General features: G+C 44.0%; 1 protein-coding gene across 8 annotated transcripts in view; it reads right to left on the reverse strand.

Annotated features, from left to right (window-relative positions):
• The window catches only part of LOC110535660 (DNA topoisomerase 2-binding protein 1), a 128,160-nt gene that overhangs the window by 57,256 nt on the left and 56,744 nt on the right, over nucleotides 1–14,160 (reverse strand). Inside the window, exon 1 of one of the 8 annotated variants that reach the window (XM_090190060.1) lies at nucleotides 6,683–7,781. The exons of 4 other annotated variants lie outside the window; for them this stretch is intronic. The gene's annotated coding sequence lies outside the window, so the exon portion shown is untranslated. Of the gene's footprint in view, nucleotides 1–6,682; nucleotides 7,782–14,160 lie in introns of those variants that run through there. 3 more of the 8 variants (XM_090190059.1, XM_090190065.1, XM_090190062.1) reach the window with 3 other exon arrangements.

Here is a 14,160-nt window from a genome sequence, read left to right on the forward strand (position 1 = left end):
GAAATTGTCATGTCCTTGACTCTGTCTGCTGCAGGTGAGGTAGGTAAAGGGACGTTGAGGGCTTCCTGCTGGGTCACAGAGACCATTGGGGTCTGCTTTTCTCCATCTCCCTCCTTGACTTTTTCCTCATTTTCTGAGATGATGTCAGCGTCTTCTTTTAGGGTAGCAAACCTATTCTCAAAAGCCTGGAGGCTTGAATCATTGCCTTGTATCAATACAGTTCCATTATTATATAAGTTTACTGTTTGATATGTGTTGCTCTGGTCAGCTTCTTCAAAAATGCTGATCTGACATCCTTGGCTGATGCCCCTCTTTTTTGAGAAAGGGAAATGGTTGCAAATAACCTTTTTCCATATGTTCCCTCGATTGGTATTAAAAATTAAATTTGCTCTTGTTTTGTAACTGGTAAGATCTGCAAACAGGCATTCATGGTTCTTTCCCATCAACAAACCTTTGAAACTTTTCTTAGCTTTCTCTGTTTGGATGTCTGGTGGGTAAACAATCTCTCTCTCTCTCTCTCTCTCTCTCTCTCTCTCTCTCGTTGCACTCCACAAGGAGACTGCCTGTTACGCAAATGCAGCAAGCCAAGGTAAGTTGCTAGCTAGCATTAAACGTATCTTATAAAAAACAATCAATCATAAATCACTAGTTAACTACACATGGTTGATGATATTACTTGATATTATCTAGCGTGTCCTGTGTTGCATATAATCTGACTGAGCATACAAGTATCGAAGTATCTCACTGAGCGGTGGTAGGCAGAAGCTGGCGCGTAAACATTCATTCAAACAGCACATTCGTGCATTTTGCCAGCAGCTCTTCGTTGCGCGTCAAGCATTGCGCTGTTTATGACTTCAAACCTATCAACTCCTGAGATGAGGCTGGTGTAACCGAAGTGAATTGGCTGGCTAGTTAGCGCGCGCTAATAGCGTTTCAAACTTCACTCGCTCTGAGCCTTGGGCTGGTTGTTTCCCTTGCTCTGTATGGGTAACGATGCTTCGATGTGGTGGCTGTTGTCGTTGTGTTGCTGGTTCGAGCCCAGGGAGGAGCGAGGAGAGGGACGGAAGCTATACTGTTACACTGGCAATACTAAAGTGCCTATAAGAACATCCAATAGTCAAAGGTTAATGAAATACAAATGGTATAGAGGGAAATAGTCCTATAATAACTACAACCTAAAACTTCTTACTTGGGAATATTGGTGCACTTCACAAAATAGACGAGATCATAAGGGAGGAAAATGATGTGGATATATTGAAGAAACATCTCAAGACATCAGTGCACTTGGTCGCAAATTGGGTCTTCCAAATGGACAATGACCAAGCATACTTCCAAAGTTGTAGCAAGGACAACAAAGTCAAGGTATTGGAGTGGCCATCACAAAGCCCTGACCTCAAACCTATAGAAAATGTGTAGGCAGAACTGAAAAAGCGTGTGAAAGCAAGGGAGAAATGTTTCCCACTTGTTGTGGGAAGCTTGTGGAAGGCTACCCGAAACATTTGACCCAAATTAAACTTTATTTTTTTAATTTAAAGGCAATGCTACAAATGACTAATTGAGTGTATGTAAACTTCTGACCCACTGGGAATGTAATGGAAAGAAATAAAAGCTGAAATAAATCACTCTACTATTATTCTGACATTTCACATTCTTAAAATAAAGTGGTGATCCTAACTGACCTAAAACAGGTCATTTTTACTAGGATTAAATGTCAGGAATTGTGAAAATCAAATCAAATTTATTTATATAGCCCTTTGTACATCAGCTGATATCTCAAAGTGCTTTACAGAAACCCAGCCTAAAACCCCAAACAGCAAGCAATGCAGGTGTAGAAGCACGGTGGCTAGGAAAAACTCCTTAGAAAGGCCAAAACCTAGGAAGAAAAACAGAGATTAAATGTATTTTGCTAAGGTGTATGTAAACTTCAGACTTCAACTGTACACCTGCCAATAGCAATTTGTGTAGGAGTGACATGGAGCACAGCAGCATAGTGAGTGGGCACCTGTTTAGTGTGTGTGCGTGTGTCACAGTTTGTGTGTGGTCGGCTCCACACGCTGACTCTGCCAGCTCAGCTCTCATAACCACCCACACACACCCGGAATGAGTATCTTACTCATTTACTTGAGTGCCTCCACTCAGTAAAAACCACAGCAGCACCTGCCTGCAGTAGAAAGGAGAGTTACGGGAAGTTCAACAACACCTCCATCGTCCCCATTACTCACTAGCCAAGCCTGCCCTCTGACGACGACCATTCATCAGAGCAGCTGTGACCAAGGTCCTGTGTGTGCATTTGTTTGTGTATGTGTGTGTGTGAGAGCGCACATGGGTCTGATTCATCATTGACAAAAGGTACAGCTCGCATAGACTTCAAATAGTATTATGGTCAGCAACAAAGATAACGGACTGACTGACTGCATGGCACAGAATGGAAAATGATCCTATAACTGGCTGCAGGCAAACTGTCAACACCAATAATGGGACATATAGTTGAAGACAGATCTGGTTGTCTGATGGATAGCTCAAGGGTGCACACACACGCATGCACAAAAAAAATCACACACACAAAGTGCTAGCCCTATATCAATCTGATATGCCTAACATCTAGTCATTGCATAGCTGTCACACATGCCTTATGTCCCTTTAGAGTTATTGGGACGAGCAGTGAAGACGGAGATATTGGGATGCAGCTCGTCTCTCTTTGGCAGCGTCCCTGTTGTAAACACTGTAATATCTCTCCTCTCTCTCCCCCTCTCTATATCTATATCCACCGTACCTGAGTGGCACAGCGGTCTAAGGCACTGCACCGCAGTGCTGGAGGCCTCACTACAGACCCGGGTTTGATCCCAGGCTGTATCACAACCGGCCGTGATCGGGTGTCCCATAGGGCAGCGCACAATTGACCCAGCGTCGTCCGGGTTAGGGGAGGGTTTAAATAAAGATGAAATAAAATTTTAAAAAATCTGTCCTTGTGTGACCCTGCAGACAGTAATAATATGATTGACTGCTGCCGTGTTGTGTGGTGCTGCTAATTAACAGTAAAGTGAAGCTAGCAGCGCATCACGTCCTGCTACGCCTGTCACAATCACTAAGAAAATAATACCGCCGGAAAACAGAGAGCGTGGGTTGTGATTGACACCTAAATTCACCACACTTTACACAAAGCCTGAAGACGACGCCTGTCAGAATTGCCTGGCAAGACAGGGTGCATCCCAAATCCTCCAGGAGAATGCTGTGCGGTGGTTACTGTAAGATATTTTTTACTGCGTTTTACTGCTTTTCCATTGACCATGCTGTATCTGTCCCCTACTGATGAAGTGAAGAGGTATTGTGTTGATCCTTTAATATACTTCATTTCTCCCATTCAAGTGAAACATGACAGAAAACAATTAAAATGCCTAGAAGAATAACTCAAGGATTAAACATCTGTCATTTAACAGATGCATCAACATGAGATTAGAGCAGAATCTGTTTCCTCTTGTCCCTTTTCTGACGCAAAGGGCAGACGTTTCAGCTCAAGTCTAGTTCAAGACAAGCCCCCTTACATCAATATTGTCTAATTGTTACAGTTTAAAAATTGTTGGCTGGATCTGCCAGACAGACACGTCAACTCAGCCACTCCTGCGTGAAGCACATTGATTATTGGACTAGGCGATCAATGAGACCTTAGTAGCAGATAATGAGCATGTAGCCCTTTTACCCTTGATCCATCCAATGCTTGCTGTCTAGTGGGCGGGGCTACTCAGCTGTGAAAGCTGCTTGATTGGCACTTTGAATTCCTTGATAAAACATTGGTTTGGTTTTGTTGGTGTTGTACTTGGGTGACTTAGTGTGCAACCGTTGGCTGACTGTGTTGGGTGTTCAGCTTGCGCTAGTGTTGGTATTTGAGGCTTTGGTTAACTGCATGAGCAAGTAGTCAGTCGATACAGTGCCGTGTCTCTCAAGCTTGGCTCTTTGCGTCATGGGTGGGCGGGGATGTGTGTGATGGAGTACCTGCAGTGGACCGCTTCAGTCTGTTGATTGCCTACTGTGGGAGTGGCTGTGATAGCTGTGCCCGCCGATCTCATAGCCTCAAGCACAACTTGACCCGCCCTACTCCCGAACACTCCTTTATCTCACATGTCCCCTTGGTCTTCTCTCCTCATTTACTTGTGTCCCTCTCTCTCTTCTTTCCCTCTCTCATCTTTCCTTAGACAAGCTTGATCCCTCCATGTCCTAACTCTCTGTTGCATTGCCTTCAGAAACGACTTGTATTGATGCTAAGAAACAATCATCAGCTGACGTGTACAGCTGCAATGCTTAAAAATAATCATATTAGGACATGCACCACTTCTGGGACATTGATATCACAGCACCAAGCATCGAAGAAATATCCTCTTTGAAATGAGCAGTTGACACTGTCTGGCAATACCAAAAGCATGGATTCACAGGGATGTTCTAAAGAGGACATATGTACTCTTCTGACCTTTACAGGCTGAGTGTCAGTGTGACTCACGTCAGTAGGGGTGGTGTGTGTGTGTGTGTGTGTGTGTGTGTGTGTATGTGTACGTGCATGTGTGTGTAACGGAAAGGGGGATCCTGTAAGACCATGGACGTGTGTGTCTTCGACCGATCCGACAATCAATCTGCAGTGGGGCCTGACACCTGTCCCTCCTCCCTGTCTCCGTCTGACGCTAACCCCTACGGTCACACTGTCTGTGCACCGTCTGACAGGCTCTGGGAACAGGCGCTAGTCGGGTAAAGTCATCTCCAACTGCAAGGGAACATTACAGAAGGTCCACACCACAAACAAGCATGCAAGAGGCTAGGAACTACTTTACTGTGATCAATGTTTTAGTACAGGGTTCAATTGGGAGTTCCATATGGTGGCGCACAATTGGCCCAGCATCGTCCGGGTTTGGCCGGAGTCGGCCGTCATTGTAAAGAAGAATTTGTTCGTAACTGACTTGCCTAGTTAAATTAAAAAATAAAAAGCATGGAATGAGTTTAGCACAATGAAAAGTAAGGAATGTATTGTAAGTAATGGTAAAACTGGTTGGCTCACCATTCAAAAGTCACTTTAAAGCAGACGAGGGGTTGAAAGAAAAACAAAATGCCAAACAAATGTTCTGTAGGTCGTAATAATGAGGGAATTAAAACTCAGATTCAGTTGTTTTAGATTCAGCTGAGCTCCCATAGTTCCATGCTGTGGGGACAGACAGTGGTTAGTCAGAAAGCGCCACGGGAGGGACAATGTCCTGTCCAACGAGACCTCACCGTTCAGCCCTTTCAGAAACTCTGATTGGTCAGACAAAGCAGGGATATTTTTAGCCCCGGAGACACAGCAGTATCAGATGCGTCTCCTCACCAGTGATCTGAAATGGAGACAAACAGCCCAGCGTCCCACAGCCCATTCTGTAGTGTAGGATGACACAGCAGCGGCTAGCGCTGCAAAGCCAGGGGAGCTGTCAACGACTATCAATCCGTCCACAACCCAGCAGGCATTGCAGTTACCTGGTAAACCTCCTCCGGTGCACCTTGCCCTGTTACTGCACACTGTTCTATAGAGCCTGACACAGCCGGCCGTGATACATGGGGAGAGGTAGTAGAAGCTTTCCCCCGACAAAATAAAATGAAAACTGATGCTCGAGAACCGCAGTACAGGCATCTGAAAGCATGTAATTGAGGAGGAAGGTAGGTCAAGGTGTTTGTCAATTGGATGTTTTTATGAGCTACCAATGGTAACCTTTAAGGAAAGTTAATACCATGTCGGTCCAATTAAGTCCCTGAGGTCCTATTGCACATCACTCAAGGAGTGGTGAGTCGTGCGTAGAGGACAGCAGAGTACAGTGGTTAGGGAGTTGGAAAGATTCAAGTTTAAGAGGGACACACAATGAGAATTCCTCTAAGCTTGAGAGGACACACAGTGGGAGTATCCTGCTGCTTGTCTAAATCATTCACGTAATAATAAAGTATCATGCATAAAAATTAAAGCAATTTTAGTGGCCCTTAGGGTTTCTACCCTGCATGAGGGATTAATAATGTAATGGTGTAACATCATAAATTAGGGCTGTATCCTGCGGCATGTCACGCCTTCTCCTTGGGTTGCGTTTGATGTTTCTCCATAAAATGTCTAATGGACACCAATAGAGTGGGCGTAATAACACAAACATAATTAATCTCTCAGATAAACTGATGACAAAGTGCCATCATATATAAATAAAAATAAAAATGAAGAAAGTTGGACCCGTTCCGAAAATTTAGAGACCCGTTCCAAACGGACCCGAGGACAGCTTGACCCTTTCCGAATAGACCTGGTCAGATCCAGGCCCGGTCCGATCTGAGTGATGGAAACAGCTGAAAATATTTTAAGCCACTTTATTAAGAAGCACGAGAGTGGGGAAAGAGAGGTGCCACTCTTGCAGGTGGGGGAGGGGCCGTGCTGTAAATCAAATCAAATTTATTTATATAGCCCTTCGTACATCAGCTGATATCTCAAAGTGCTGTACAGAAACCCAGCCTAAAACCCCAAACAGCAAGCAATGCAGGTGTAGAAGCACGTAAGCACTGTAAGCAACCAACAAGCCGACTTGCACTATAGTAGACTAACGTTAGGAAGCTTGGCTAATTGAGGCTGCAATGCAGCTCTTTCTCATCCTACAGTTACAAATGACAACCCCATTCAGACTATTAAGTAGCAGCCTACCTGTTGTGTCTTGGTCGTTGTAGCCTTTCCTTCTCCTTTAACTTTTAATTCCATCATTTGAATTCCATCTTCCATTGATTAGATATCTCCTAACTTTTGCCACACACGCAGTGAGGCTCTATGACTGTAGCCTATTGCCGCTTTGATGACTTATGATTGGCCAACAACAAGCTACACGCGCCACGCTCCATTTTCATGAAAAGCAAGAGCAGCAGCATCAAAAATAAAATGTTGCTCTCTCTACTGCAGCAGTCATGTTCGGCTCTGTACGAGCTCTTCCAGACAAGTCAGTTAAAGAAACAACTCAGACCCATGATAATCATATATGATCTGGCCCAGACTCGTGACATTATTTAGAATATTGGATCCGGACCCGCTCATGTCCCAGATCGGGTCTCGGGTATTCCTGTATTGGTGGACCTGTGAAGACCCCTAATTTAGACATACACATGGCAATTGTCATTATCTCAAAGGGTGTCCTCTCAAAACCAGTCTCATGGGCTAATGCCCTCTTTCACAAGGCATCAGGAGTGGCACAAGCACACCAAGATTAGGCTCAGTTAAATGCCTCTGTAAAAGACATACAGCAACCATGTTTGTTACTAATGTTCTTATACGGCTACAGTACTGGTATGAGTGAAAAAACATGGTATCCAAAAAGATTGGAGAAACAAGAATGATAAACTATGGTATTTACCTTTTTGGAGAGATTTGATCTGGATATGATCTCTATTCTCTATTTAGGTCTGAAACTTTGACTCACTCCAATGTCCGGTAAAGAGTACAAAACCTTCTGAAAAGTCCAAGTATTTCCATGAGGTAGCCTTAGCAAGCCGGTCTATGGAGATACACAATGACCTGCATTGCGAGGAAATAACTTCTCTCCAACGCATCGACATTTCCTCTCTCCTCTTTTCTTTCATTAACGGCTGCACGCGCACAACGCACACACGCGCAGTTCAGTAACGCAAAAATGCAGTCCAGGAAGGTCCATACTCTGCACACACACATCTAATTTTACCTCTTGACGCAGACCAGGCTTGTCACGGTGACAATGGCAGGAAGAGGGTAGTGAGGAAGGATGGGGAGGGGGGAATGTGCTGGGCTTCCTTGAGTGTCTACACAGGGAGCACTCAGAAACAGCTGTGAGACGAGTGGGAGAAACCGACATCCTTGGGGAGATGCTGTATTGTTCCCCCTCCCCCCACTATTATTGAGGGATTAAATCCAAGAAAGTTGCTGGGTGCGTGTCTGTCTTCGGTGCTGTGCTCAAACACACACACACCACAGGAGGTTGGTGGTACCTTAATTGGGGAGGACGGGCTTGTGGTAATGGCTGGAGCCAAATTAGTGGAATGGTATCAAATACATGGTTTCCATGCGTTTTATGCCATTCCATTTGCTCCATTCCAGACGTTATTAGGAGCTGTCCTCCCCTCAGCAGCCTCCTGTGATACACACACATACACATGGGTGCACTCCAACAAACTCCCACCCACATCCATGGGGAAGCGCAATATTTCAAACATGCACACAATCAGCCACTGTAAGCTTAGCTAATTACGCCATCATTAAGACTGACAGTTAAAAGCAGATGCTACATAGTCTGCGTATGAGAACATGAGAGGATTTTAATGATGACTGAAGATCCCTTACTCATGGAAGCAGTGTCATTGTCGGGTTGGTGGTTGCAATTGTACTATATTTACATCCTACTGGTCCTTCATCCTTCTGAAACTTCCCACACAGAGGGGTATAGGTCAGAGTTCTGAGTGGAGTGCTTCGATCAACAGTGGGTGTTCATGATTGACACCCACAGAGTAATTCACTAACGCTGGAAATGGCAGGCCTACAAGTCTTATATCCCCCACAGCCTTATCTACTGCTGGGTAACTAGAGGTGACCTTTTCCCACAGCCACTCAAGGATACCCATGATTAAAGCAGTGACATTTTGTGGAGAACCCTGGGTGTACAAGTTGATGAAAAAGGAATTGAAACAGGACAGCCAAAGCCATAATGGAGCTAGTAAAAGAGCCAGTCCCTGTGGGTTTGTTTACCTGCCCTGATAGACAGCAGATATGAGGACATATAGCGTGTGGACTCTGTCTAGACAGGTTGGTTATTGGAAGAGATGTGGTTCTGACTGGGAGTTCAGTCTAGTATGTGAGTTGTTGGATGGGCTCAGGACAGACATACTAGAAGCGATAACCCAGCCCAGAGACAACTCAAGGGTGGAACATGATTATTGGAAAATGAATAATCCCAGTGTGAAACCAAACAGTGATTGCTCAATCAGAGCATGCCTAGTAGTGAATGGCCTCACCTGTCTGTCAGTGCCTGAAGCGACACAAAGCGTCTGCAGTGGTGTACTTTATAAATTCATTACGCTCTTTAGAGCGTATCAGCAGAGATGACTTGGCTGGATCCGACGAGCACTTCCTATCAATTGATATTGCAGATGGTATCTCAACCTCATTGTCCCTCATCTCAACTGCTCCCTGGCCATGTTAAAGAGATTCTCTGGTACTTTTGTATACTTTTTAACCAGTAGTTCTGAATGTAGTGTCCACGAGTCAAAAGTGGTCCCTGAAAAGTGAGTAATGTGTCATATGTGCACCACATCATTGCTCTCTCTCGCTCTGCTGTGTGTGCATCTTGCTAGAGAGGGGCCGAAGGTCATTGGCACGAACTCAAATCGCTAGGGGGCTGGCCCACGTGAGGGAAAATGTAGGGAAAATGGCACAGCACAGCTTCCAGAAGTTATTTTCAAACTAGAGATTTCGTAGCTAATTGAGGTAAAACAGCAATTCTGCTCAAAGATTATACATGCATGAACTACACATTGACACATCCTGCCCAAAGAGGGAGTGTTAGAAAATACATGCTAGTCGCAAAAGTTCCGGAGCATCTCTTTAAAGTGAGCATGACGCCATGCTGTTTGGTAGTTTATTTGAGGCTTATTTGCACGCACATGTTGTTTACTGCTCGTTAGTTCCATTATCCATCGTGGAAACTTTCATTTCAAAGTCAAGGAATTACAAGATGTTGTCCAGTGTGTATCATGCGGTTTAGCTAGCTATGGGCAAACACGCCAATTACTTTAGGTGAAGTCCTTTGAAGTGAACTGTCTTAACTAACCATTTGGGGGTCTGAGACATAATGCACCCTTCAAACCCTTTCCTTTCATGCCTCCCAACCAGGTTCCTATCTGAGAATTATCCTATGCTATAATGGGATTCAGGCTTTAATGATGATGTTATCGTCGCCATGACTGTCGAGTAATTACGCCAAAGCTCTTTGAGAGCCTGCTAATTGCGTTCAGCCATGGTGTAAGCGGACCTGATGGATCCTTCATCAAAGAGACAGGCTAAAGTCCTCGCTACTGTAGCCTAGCCTATTCGCGGTAAACAACTTTCCACTAGGTGCTCACCAACCTCTTGTTCTCAACAGAGCTGTGTTAATAATAATAACAATAATAATATTAATAATAATAATAATAATAATAATAATAAGGGTCATTAGCACGGATTACTGTCAAACCCAAAGCATCAATCAACTGCCTCACACAGATGCTTATCTGGGAAATAATGAAGTAATCAACGCAACCACTCAGCACGCTAATTACCAAACGCCAGCCTGCTCTCCCGGGACAAGCCGTTTCTGCCGGCGCCGCACTCAGAGAGTGCGTGTTTTTGGAGTGGTTTCAAGGCAAAAAACGACCAACAGATGTTTAATTTACCAGAAGACGGAGAGCTGTCCCGCTGAGCACACACTGGTTGAATCAACGTTGTTTCCACGCCATTTCAATTAAATTACATTAAACCAACGTGGAACAGACATTGAATTGACATCTAAGCCCAGTGGGGTGGTTGGCCTGTGCCATCAGTCATGGCTGAATAAATGAATACGTAAACAGTGAAGGAGGTAGCTAGCATAACAGCATGGTTAGTGTAGTGGACGGGAGGATCAGCGGCTCGGGAATAACATGAGCGATCACACACACAGTCAGCACTGTTTATTAACATGGAACGGTCCAGAGCTATGCTGGAGGCGAAGCTTGGTTGAAGACTTGGAGTGCTTTGTGTAAAGTGTATTATTCCCCATCTTTAGCTTATGATGAAGTGACAACATTACTTGGTTGGTAATAGGTGATAATACGCTTACTTCATAATATTCACAATGTTAATAAAACCCCTTATATTGAGTGAAGAATAGGTGAATTTCCTCTAATACACCTTCTGTTGGTGAATGATGGGCCCCAACAATGTGTGCACTAGAATGTGTCCTGAGCCGTGATGGATCTTGGTTGAGTAGGGTACGGAGACAAAACACACCCAGCGAGAGACCGTGCCAGACAGAATTCATGTCAATGACAATCCAGGGCCCTGTTTATGGCTTTGGTGGTTAAATGTCAAATGCTTGGCACAGGGAAGAGTTTGCGGCTGCAGCACACACACAGAGAAACTCGTAAGTCTCAAGCTCTTTTTTTCTTTATTACTCTCTCATGCGAGGCGTTGTGCTGCAGACAATGAGGTGGGGTGATCAGCAGGATCTATTATTAGCGAAAGAGTGAAATGGAGTGAGTGGGGTAGGGGATGTTGGAGGAATGGAGCCAAGCCTCCTCAATATTATTTTAAGAGTTGCTGTGATGACAGTTTCCCTAGGAGATGACTGCAGCACTGCGGACAACAGAGCAGTGTGTGTTTGCATGTGTAAAAGATGGAAAGAGAAGAAGTGGGAGATAATACCTAATAGCATTAGTTTAAAAGTAGCATCACCACCTCCCATCACACACACGCAACTGCATGCTGACAGAAGTATACTGTACACACTCAGCCTATACCTCACAAGCACACATTCAGTGCCTTCGGAAAGTATTCAGACCCCTTGACTTTTCCCACTTTGTTAGGTTACAGACTTATTCTAAAATTGATGAGGGGAAAAAAAAAAAAACAATCTACACACAATACCCCATAATAACAAAGCAAAAACAGGTTTAGACATTCTGCAAATTTTTAATATATCACATAAGTATCCAGACCCTTAAATTAGTACTTTGTTGAAGCACCTTTGGCAGCAAATCTTCTTTGATATGACGTTACAAGCTTGGCAAACCTGTATTTGGGGAGTTTTTCCCATTATTCACTGCAGATCCTCTCAAGCTCTGTCAGGTTGGATGGGGAGCGTTGCTGCACAGCTATTTTAAGGTCTCTCGGGAGATGTTCGATTGGGTTCAAGTCCGGCTTCTGGCTGGGCCACTCAAGGACATTCAGAGACTTGTCCCGAAACCACTCCTGCGTTGTCTTGGCTGTGAGCTTAGGGTTGTTGTCCTGTTGGAAGGCGAACCTTCGACCCAGTCTGAGGTCCTGAGCGCTCTGGAGCAGGTTTTCATCGAGGATCTCTCTGTACTTTTCTCCGTTCATCTTTGCCTCGATCCTGACTAGTCTTCCAATCCCTGCCGCTGAAATACATGCCCACAGCATGATGCTGCCGCCACCATGCTTCACCATAGGAATGGTGCAAGGTTTGCTCCAGACGCTTGCCAAAAAGAGTTCAATCTTGGTTTCATCAGACCAGATCTGAGTCTTTAGGTGCCTTTTGGCAAACTCCACTCCAAGTGGGCCGTCATATGCCTTTTGCTGAGCAGTGGTTTCCATCTGGCCACTCCACCATAAATGCCTGATTGGTGGAGTGCTGCGGAGATTGTTGTCCTTCTGGAAGGTTCTCCCATCTCCACAGAGGAACTCTCGAGCTCTGTCAGTGACCATCGGGTTCTTGGTCACCTCCCCGACCAAGGCCCTTCTCCCTCGATTGCTCAGTTTGGCTGGGCGGCCAGCTCTAGGATGAGTCTTGGTGGTTCTAAACTTATTCCACTTAAGAATGATGGAGGCCACTGTGTTCTTTGGGACCTTCAATGCTGCAGAAATATTTTTGTTACCCTTCCCCAGACCTGTGCCTCGACACATTCCTGTCTCGGAGCTCTACGGACAATTCCTTCGACCTCATGGCTTGGTTTTTGCTCTGATATGCACTGTCAACTGTGGGATCTGACATAGACAGGTGTGTGCCTTTCCAAATCATGTCCAATCTAAATACTAATGTAAATAAGGTATGTTTTTTATTTTTAATAAATGTGCAATTTTTTTCTTCTAAAAACCTGTTTTTACTTTGCTATTATGGGGTATCGTGTGTAGATTGCTTGAAGATTTTCACACAGGGGAATTGGGTGTTGCATAACTTTGTCAAATAAAATAAGTATAATTGTTTTGTTATTTGTAAACTCAGGTTCCCTTTATCTAATATTAGGTTTTGGTTGAAGATCTGATAACATTCAGTATCTAAAAATTTGCAAAAATAGAGAAAATCAGAAAGGGGCATATTCTTTTTCACAGCACTGTAAAACAGACAAAGTGGTTGCAGTACAGAACTCCCAGCTGACAACAAACGTTCCCCCAACTTTAGCGAACGTTCCCTTAAGAGTCTCATTCGGTAATTACCTAACATTTTCATAGGAATGTTCCAGTGACGTGGAAATATACCATTCTCTTAATGTCAAACAGAACATACCCAGAAGGTGGTTACCATGTTCTCAGAATATTCAATATTAATGTTCTAGACACGTTTCATGGGACGTTTAAGAACACCCATTGTCCAGTTTTCTGAGAGTTAGGAAAATATTCCATCAATGTCACACCAAACATACACATAACATGGATGCCATGCTCTCAGAATATAATATAAGTAATATAAGATTAATGTTCTAGACACATTTCATGGTAATGTTGTAAGAACATTCCCGAGGACATTTAAAACATAGGACCTTCTGTCATTGTCCCCTGGAGGTTTTTGTCAAGTTCCCAGCCTGTTCCGGGGAGGTCCGCAAGGACGTTTTTAGGATGCTGCCTGATGATCCCAAATAAACAAAATAAACCACACAAAAAACATGTTCTGTGTATGTTTGTTGTGATGATGGAATATTCTCCTAACCCTCAGGAAACTGGACAAATGAATGTTCTTGCGACATCTCATGAAATGTATCTAGAACATTAATATTGAATATTCTGAGAACATGTTAACCACATTCTGGGTATGTTCTGTCTGACATTAAGGGAATGCTCTCCTACCTCTAACAACAGAACATGCTAAATAGGTTCTCAGGAGGCTTTTGCTAAAATACATAGAATGTTCCCGTAACTAATGGAAAACTGGATACACAAACATCAGGGGAACATTACAAAAACGTTCTCTCGCTAGAATTGTTCGCTGGGCTGTTTGTGCCAGTAAAATCACTGCAGTTCATTGCAGTGCAGTATAAATCAGACATGCCTCAGATACATTGATGATATATTCTCTGTGAGTATGAGTACAGTACATTTACAGTGCCTTCGGGAAAGTATTCAGAGCCATTGACTTATTCCATATTTTGTTACGTTACAGCCTTCACACCCCAAACCATCACACTACCACCACCATGCTT

The sequence above is a fragment of the Oncorhynchus mykiss genome, chromosome 11 (genome assembly GCF_057628025.1).
Source record: "Oncorhynchus mykiss isolate SJ-2025 chromosome 11, ASM5762802v1, whole genome shotgun sequence".
In the NCBI taxonomy this organism is placed as follows: Eukaryota; Metazoa; Chordata; class Actinopteri; order Salmoniformes; family Salmonidae; genus Oncorhynchus; species Oncorhynchus mykiss.